This window comes from Oryctolagus cuniculus, chromosome 11 (genome assembly GCF_964237555.1).
Source record: "Oryctolagus cuniculus chromosome 11, mOryCun1.1, whole genome shotgun sequence".
NCBI lineage: Eukaryota > Metazoa > Chordata > Mammalia > Lagomorpha > Leporidae > Oryctolagus > Oryctolagus cuniculus.
Genome location: NC_091442.1, coordinates 16,871,900 through 16,879,439, shown reverse-complemented (window position 1 = coordinate 16,879,439; position 7,540 = coordinate 16,871,900). Strand labels below are relative to the sequence as shown.

Here is a 7,540-nt window from a genome sequence, read left to right as displayed (position 1 = left end):
ACTCCAGGTTTATAGAACACATCCATAACTTCCTACCAATATTTATGTCACTGTATAATGTTAACTATAAATTACTAAGTTTTTAATTCTTATGTTTGGCTGCTTGTGAATTTATATATCAATTTATTTAATTTCTTTATGTTTTTCAAATTACAGAACACATAGTGGCTATATAAAAGAAAAAGCAGTTATGTCTCTGACATTCTCCAAGCCTCTAACCCCTGCCAAGATAACCAGGTGTTGAGAGCCTGGTGAATGTTCTTTCTTGCAGTGCTCCACATACAAATGTATCTGTGCAAACACAGGTAATATGTTTGTTTAACCAAAACAGAATAAGGTTCATTCAATTAAAGGTATTGTTATTATCTTAAGAATTCTTGGCTTGTCAGTCGTCAGATTATTGTAACCCATAGTTTTGAAGAACCCTCTAAGTTACTTACTTGTGCTAAGTCTTCCATGTGCAGCCTTTCCTTTGGACTCCCACTTTTGCCCCTGCTTTCCAGGGTGCTCCTTGGTTCGTGAACTTCCCCATTCAAGCACAGTACAAAGAAGAACTAGCTAGCATTTACTGTAATTAGAAAAGATCATCCTATGCTCCACATGAATCCGCAGTGCCACTGGGCTGCAAGGTGATATTAGACTCAGAAAAGATAGGATTTTGAAACCAGGCATGTCTAGCTGAATGGGCTGTGACTACTGTAGCTGAAGATAGACCTGCAGTGTATTTCAGTCAATCTAGGACAATGATGCTAACTGTCAAAATCCTTTGGAGAACTTGCTTTGTTTTAAAACCAGAACATTTGGCCGGTGCTGCGGCTCACTTGGCTAATCCTCTGCCTGTGGCGCCAGCACCCCGGGTTCTAGTCTCGGTTGGGCACTGGATTCTGTCTCGGTTGCTCCTCTTCCAGTCCAGCTCTCTGCTGTGGCCTGGGAAGGCAGTGGAGGATGGCCCAAGTACTTGGGCCTTGCATCCGCATGGGAGACCGGGAGGAGGCACCTGGCTCCTGGCTTCGGATCAGCGCAGCACTGGCCGTAGCGGCCATTTAGGGGGTGAACCAACGGAAAAGGGAGACCTTTCTCTCTCTCTCTCTCTCTAATCTGCCTGAAAAAAGAAAAAAAAAAAAACAGAACATTTATTGAATGACACCTCATTGAAATTCTCAAGAGGAACTGGATACTACCACAGCTGCCCTCTTGGGTTTAGGCGTGGTTCCTTCACAGAATCCATGCCTGAACTGGTGGCATATAATTCTTAGGTACCTCATCTGACCAGGCCAGGTGGTATTTGCATCTTTCAGACTTGGCACTCCAATTGACTTTCTCTTAGCCACAGGTCAGTTTCTGAAGGCAGCAGGCCTTAGAGCCACGTTGACATGTGTGCATCTTACTGCAACCTGTTCCAAATGATGCTGTTCTCTTCGTCATCTCACTTCTGTGGCCAGATCAAAAAGTTGGAAGCCTTTTAAAAATGGCCAGTTCTAGGTCTACTCATCAGAGATTCTTACAAGTTGTCAGGATTGGGGCACAGGCATTTGCATGAATTTACTCCAACATTTGGCTGAGTTGAGTCAGGATGTACCTAGCACCAGCTGCTGCCATCACCATGAGAGGCCACTCACTGGTTCTCACCCCGATCCTTGGAGACATCTAGATTTAGCCACATTGCAGGGAAAAGAGCTCTGGACATTGGGTTAGGAGATTCGGGGTCCAATCCCAGTTTGTCACTTATTTATTGTATGACCTTGAATAAAACATTCCCCTCTCTGAAGCTATTTTCTCACCTGTAAACCTGGAGATCAGGATTTGTGTCTCATGTGGTGGTTACTAGGATCAAAAGATAAAATGTTCTTGTAAACAGCTTTTTTTTTTTTAATATATAAATTGAAAGGCTCTATAGAAATGTTGACTATGAGATTTCTTCTAGTTCTAAGATTTTTCGGTTATTTAAATAAGCCGTTGACCTTTTCCATCAGGAGAGTGGCTGTGAATCTAGTGAAAAATATTAAATATTATTCTGAGTGTTTTGATTTTCTTATATGTCTCCCTCAAAAATTCTGAATGGCCAGCAATTGAAGTCACATTTAGCGGAATGACTTAAATAATGAAAGCAATTATCCAGGTCATTCTGGTCCCTGGGTTATTTTCTCCCAGAAATAGTGAAATAATTTAATTCAAGGGAATTTTTGAATTAAAACTATCTGCGTTGTTGGTGTCAGTTCCCTCTTCTCTGATAATCTGAAACAGCAGTTTCTAAAAGAGAATTCAAACTCCAAATGAGGGTTTGTATGGAGGGCTATCAAAGCTATAAGTAAACTTGCCTTTTTAAGTGGTTTAGTCTCGTAGTCAAACTATTTAAATGTTATGAAAAGGAGTAAAAAACCCATGCAAATTTAAATATCATGCTGAGAATGCTGTATTTTGACACACTGTATAATTTTAACACAGAGATTTCATTTAAGGTAACAATTATATTCTTCACTCAGGCATGAGACCACCTGAATGGATGTGGATGTTTCTCAAGAGGCTGTTGTGGTGTCTGGAGAGTGTGACTAGACAACACCCAGGAAGGTGGTTACTGCCAAACTGGAGGTTTTTCAGCTTTATCAACAATATCTCAGTTGGAACAACTTCACAAAAAATAGTTCGATCCTTTCTCTGTTCCTATCAAAGAGATCCCTTTTAGCTATGTAAATTTCTTCTACCACTCCCATAATAAAGAAAAACCCATGAATAAATAGCACGTTTCTCTTCCATTACAAATTGAGTCACAAATGTAAATTGTCCACTTAAGGTAAGTGGACAAAACTATCATTTCATCCTTGTGTTAAGAGATAGGTGTACAGCGCAGAGGAATCAGGCTCTTTCCTCCTACCCTTGTCAACACTACGTCTTTGGATGATGAATGAGCTTCTGGGGAGATCCCATTTTGTCCAGCAAGTTTGGGCATCACTCTGTTCTTTCCTCAGGTAAAACTGAAGATCACCAGACCTATAGCTCTCTCCTCTTTGTGTCATCCAGAATACATCACAGAGTGGCTTCCTTTTTTTCCTTTTTGTGTGTTCCATCAGCCAGGAAGGGAGGGAGCACTGCCTACACTGGGTTGAGAGTTCACATGGATCGTCTCTATTAATCTTCACAAACTTTCTGTTGGGTAGATGTTGTCATGCCTATTTTACTGATAAGGGAACTGAGGCTTAGGAATATTCCACAACATGATTAAAGCCACTGAGCTGGGAATCAGAGGAATGGGTGTAGATATGGATCTAGGGCCTGTGTTTTGCTCCTTATGTGAGTCAAGGAAAGTATATTTTCTGGACCAAAATTCAGATGCTAGATTTGCATTTGGCATAAAGGTTGAGATATTTGTCACTGGGGCTTTCGTAGCAATCTAGAAGTAGACGGGACACATTGCAGCTCTGGCTTCATTTCCCAGTCTTTGTCTTTCTAGCTGGAGCTGGCCAGCTCTCGGGTGGCTCCTAGTTGTAAGCACTGGGGAAATTTGAGCACAAAGATGAGTGTTAGCGGGAACACCTGAATACCAATGAGGAGCACTGTGACCTGCTGTACCTAGAGACTGTGATTGCCATCAACTCAAATCTGGTTGATATGATTGATGAATTATTTCATTCATTCAGTCAACAAACATTTACCAAGCATCCTCCATAAATCAGATAATCCTGAAGATCCTGCATGTCAGAAATCTTTATATTTATGAGTGCAAGAGAGATATTTTGAGGATAAAGGCAATGGCTGTCCTCAGAGATACCACCATCAGCTGAAAAATCAAATGTGTTATTAGTTAAATTGCCTAGAAGGTAATGAAACCAAGTGCCCAAGACACAGGTGAATGGCTAGGGGTGCACTGAATGGGATGGTGAAAGTAGAAGTTCAGGAAATTTGTTGGAGCTGCAATTATTTCATTATACCAAAAATCATGGGAATGAATGACTGTGCTGCCGAATGCCAGAGACCCCTGAAAGTTGTTAGGAGATTTTGAGTTGGGCCATGTGCTGCCTTTTCCCGGAAGAACATTCTATGGCCTGATACTGGCCTCTGGGATAGGCTTCCTCCCGGCCAACCTGGGGTAATCACCTTAAGAAGAATCTGGTGGGGAGGAGCAATGTAAGCCTGAGACAGCTGCAGCTGTAGATATCCGGAACACCAGTTGGGCTGCTTTATCCGGTACTATTTAACGTGGGGTGCTGTGGCTGGGCAGTGTGGATTCCTGGCTGACTGGCGCCACTTGTTCCCTCCTATCATGAGTAAGGTTAGTGTCTCTCCCGACTCGATTTTCAGGCAGTTTCCTTGGGATTCATGGAGCTTATGAGTGAACCTTCCTGGGCTTCTGGTTCCTGTGGCATGAAAGGAGTAAAATCCTAACTCCTTTAGGATTTCCAATTGGCTAGTTGTTTTTATGGAGATAAATTTTCAGCAATAGTCTTGTAATCAAATCAATTGTGAGTATTTGAAGTCTGCACTTAGTCTCTTAAAGAAATGCCAGAAATGGAGGAAGTCCTTATTGCATAGAAAAACACCATGACATTTCCCAATTGCTGTCCTCTCCTGATCTCTATCTGTGTTGTCTTCCCCTCCCAGATGGCAGCTGCTCCCGCCAAACCCTCTCTCCTGCTCTTTGACCTCCTAGCTCTTCAAACTCTCCTGGATAAACAGCTCCTATACTTTTCCCCTTTCCTTTCCTTTAATATTTTATTCATTTATTTGAATGGCAAAGTTACAGATACAGGGAGAGGCAGAAATAGGTCTTTCGTCCACTGGTTCACTCCCTAGATGGCCGCAACAGCCAGAGCCGAGCAGATTTGAAGCCAGGAGCCAGGAGCTTCTTACGGGTCTCCCAAAGACTTGGGCCATCTTTTACTGCTTCCCCAGGCCATAGCAGAGAGCTGGATTGGAAAAGGAGCAGCCAGGATGAGAACCAGTGCCCATATGGGGTGCCAGCACTGCAGCCTCCAACACCATTTTTTCAAAAACACTATTTTAGAAGAAGGAAATACTTCATTAAATTACAGGTGCCATAGGCTTCTTTCTTCTATCTTGGCTTTTTGCTCTCTAGTTTTGCTTATTTCAGGAATTAAAAACCAGCTAGTAATCATTCATTTCTTTTTGCCTTCTGATTTAACTTGTAAGGCTCCTAAGTGATATGTCTTCATGACTTAATTGTGGGACTGTGGTGCCGCAGGTGGAGGCTTAACCTACAATGCCACAGTGTCAGTCCCTGTTTCTCTTCTGACCTCCCAACCATACTGCCTTGGTGGTTCTCACTCTGACCATTATCTTCTCTTTTGTTATCTAGATTCTCCACACAAAAAATCTTTGCAGAAAAATATCATTTCATTAGAATCTGTGGGGATGATGGACAGTTGTAGTAGATCCCAGATACTTGGAAGTTTATGCAGAATCCTCTTCTGGGAATTTGGATCCTGGTGCCTTAAATCAGTTGGAACAGGTGCTCCAAGTTCCCAGCTGTGGCTTACTTGGATTCTCTGGAGACGTAAATGGTTCTCAATTGCTTCTCATCTTCTCTAGACTCGACTGAGAGCTAAAATAAAGATACTTTGAGTGGGGATGATACAGCTGTCATATCAAGGAGGTAGTTCAGTGGCTCCGGGAAGGGAAAGCTTACTTCTCCCTTGCTTCAGTCTAGTGTGGAATGCCTGATGGGCATGTATCTTTCTTTCATGCAGTAATTCATTGATCCAGCTGTTTGCAGCTCCTGTCATTATAAGTGTCTTCCAAGAGAACCCTCTGGGTCATTTCTATTCCCATCAGCCTGTAAGGAGCATGGTGGAACACAGATGGGTCTCGTGGGAAGGCCAGGGAATTGTAATATCTTAGGATTGGTTGGTTCTCCAGGATCAATTGCTGAGACAAGCTCTGGTATGTGGGGATGGCTTTAGGATGTGCTCCCAGGGGAAAGCAGTAAAGCAGTGGCAGAACCAGAAAGGAGAAGACAAGCATGGTGGGATTTCAGAGTTGGCCTCTGGAGCCAAAACTACCCCCTTTGAATATGGCCCACCCCCAAGGCAAGGGGTGCAGCATTGCTTTCTTTTATTATTAAGATTCATTTATTTACTTGAAAGTCAGAGTTAGAGAGGTCTTCCATCTGCTGGTTTACTCCCCAGTTGGCCACAACGGCTGGAGCTGTGCCTATCTGAAGTCAGGAGCCTCTTCTGGGTCTCCCACGTGGGTTCAGGGGCCCGAGAGCTTAAGCCATCTTCTACTGCTTTGCTAGGCCATAGCAGAGAGCTAGATCAGAAGAGCAGCTGAGACTCAAACGGGCACCCACATGGAATGCCAACACTGCAGGTGGTAGCTTTAACTTTTTTTTTTTAAAGATTTTTTATTTATTTGAAAGACAGTTACAGAGAGAAGTAGAGATGGAGAGGTCTTCTATCTGCTGGTTCACTTCCCAGATGGCCACAATGGCCAGAGCTGTGCTGATCTGAAGCTAGGATCTTCTTCTGAGTCTCCCATGCGGTGCAGGGGCCCAAGGACTTTCAGCCATCTTCCACTGCTATCCAAGGCCATAGCAGAGAGATGGATTGGAAGAGGAGCAGCTGGAACTAGAACGGGTGCCCATATGGGATGCCAGGGCATTAACCTCCTGCGCCACAGCGCCGGCCCCAGCTTTAACTGTTAAGCCACTACACCATAGCGCCGGTGTGGTGTAGTGTAGCCCAGGGGTGCAGACTTCCATACTCCGTTAAAGGGCTACCCTTGGGAACCTGAACTCCCAGGCACTCTTGAAGTACAGGGCTCTCTCAGCAAGGACAGGCTACCGAAGAAAGTTGCAGGTGCAAACCCTTGGAATCGGAGTACTCAAACAGGGGAGGAAGAGTCGAATAGTGAAGGGAATCCAAGGCAACTGGGAAAAGTACAAAGAGCATCTGAACTACAGAGGCTGGGATGTAGAATCTCTAGTGGCAGCCTCAGCAAGAAGAGAAAAGCACGGGTCTTGGTGAAGTACAGCAGTGTCTTCCTTGTCTTGGTTTGTACTTCGTGGCTCAGTCAAAAGTCTGCTTTCTCTAAATATAGTAAATTTGGCATAAATGACTACTCACCAATCTCCTGTAAGTGGGCTTGGTGGGGGATAGATGGGGTGGAAATCCCCATGTATTAAGAGTTAAATAAAAATTGTATAATTTAGAACTCTGCCAAGGAATTCTACCATCACTTAACTGCCTTCCCTTTTGTCTGCCATGGGACCCTACTACCTGCTAAAGTGGCAACTTTGGAGAACCATCTGGGCCTGGGGTCATGGGGCCCAGGAGGGGCTCTGGCTCTCACAGCCAATGACATAAAGCACAATTCCTTGTTCTGGAGCCTCATGGTCCCCTTGGCCTTATATCCCACCAACCCTGTTATTCCGGGTATTCCAGCCATTCCTGAGTACATGTCTGTCCCTATGTCAAGAACCTTCTCCTTTCTACTTAAACCCATCCCCTTCCTTGTTGGCCTGGTGAGCTCCTCATCCCTCAGAGCCCAGTTCAGATGTCACCTTCTCTAAGCACACTTTGTGAAG

At 44.0% G+C, this 7,540-nt stretch overlaps 1 pseudogene; it reads right to left on the bottom strand.

Moving 5' to 3' along the window:
- Positions 1-1,160: 1,160 nt before the first annotated feature.
- LOC138844475 (large ribosomal subunit protein eL37 pseudogene) lies at positions 1,161-1,425 on the bottom strand (annotated as a pseudogene).
- Positions 1,426-7,540: the final 6,115 nt, after the last annotated feature.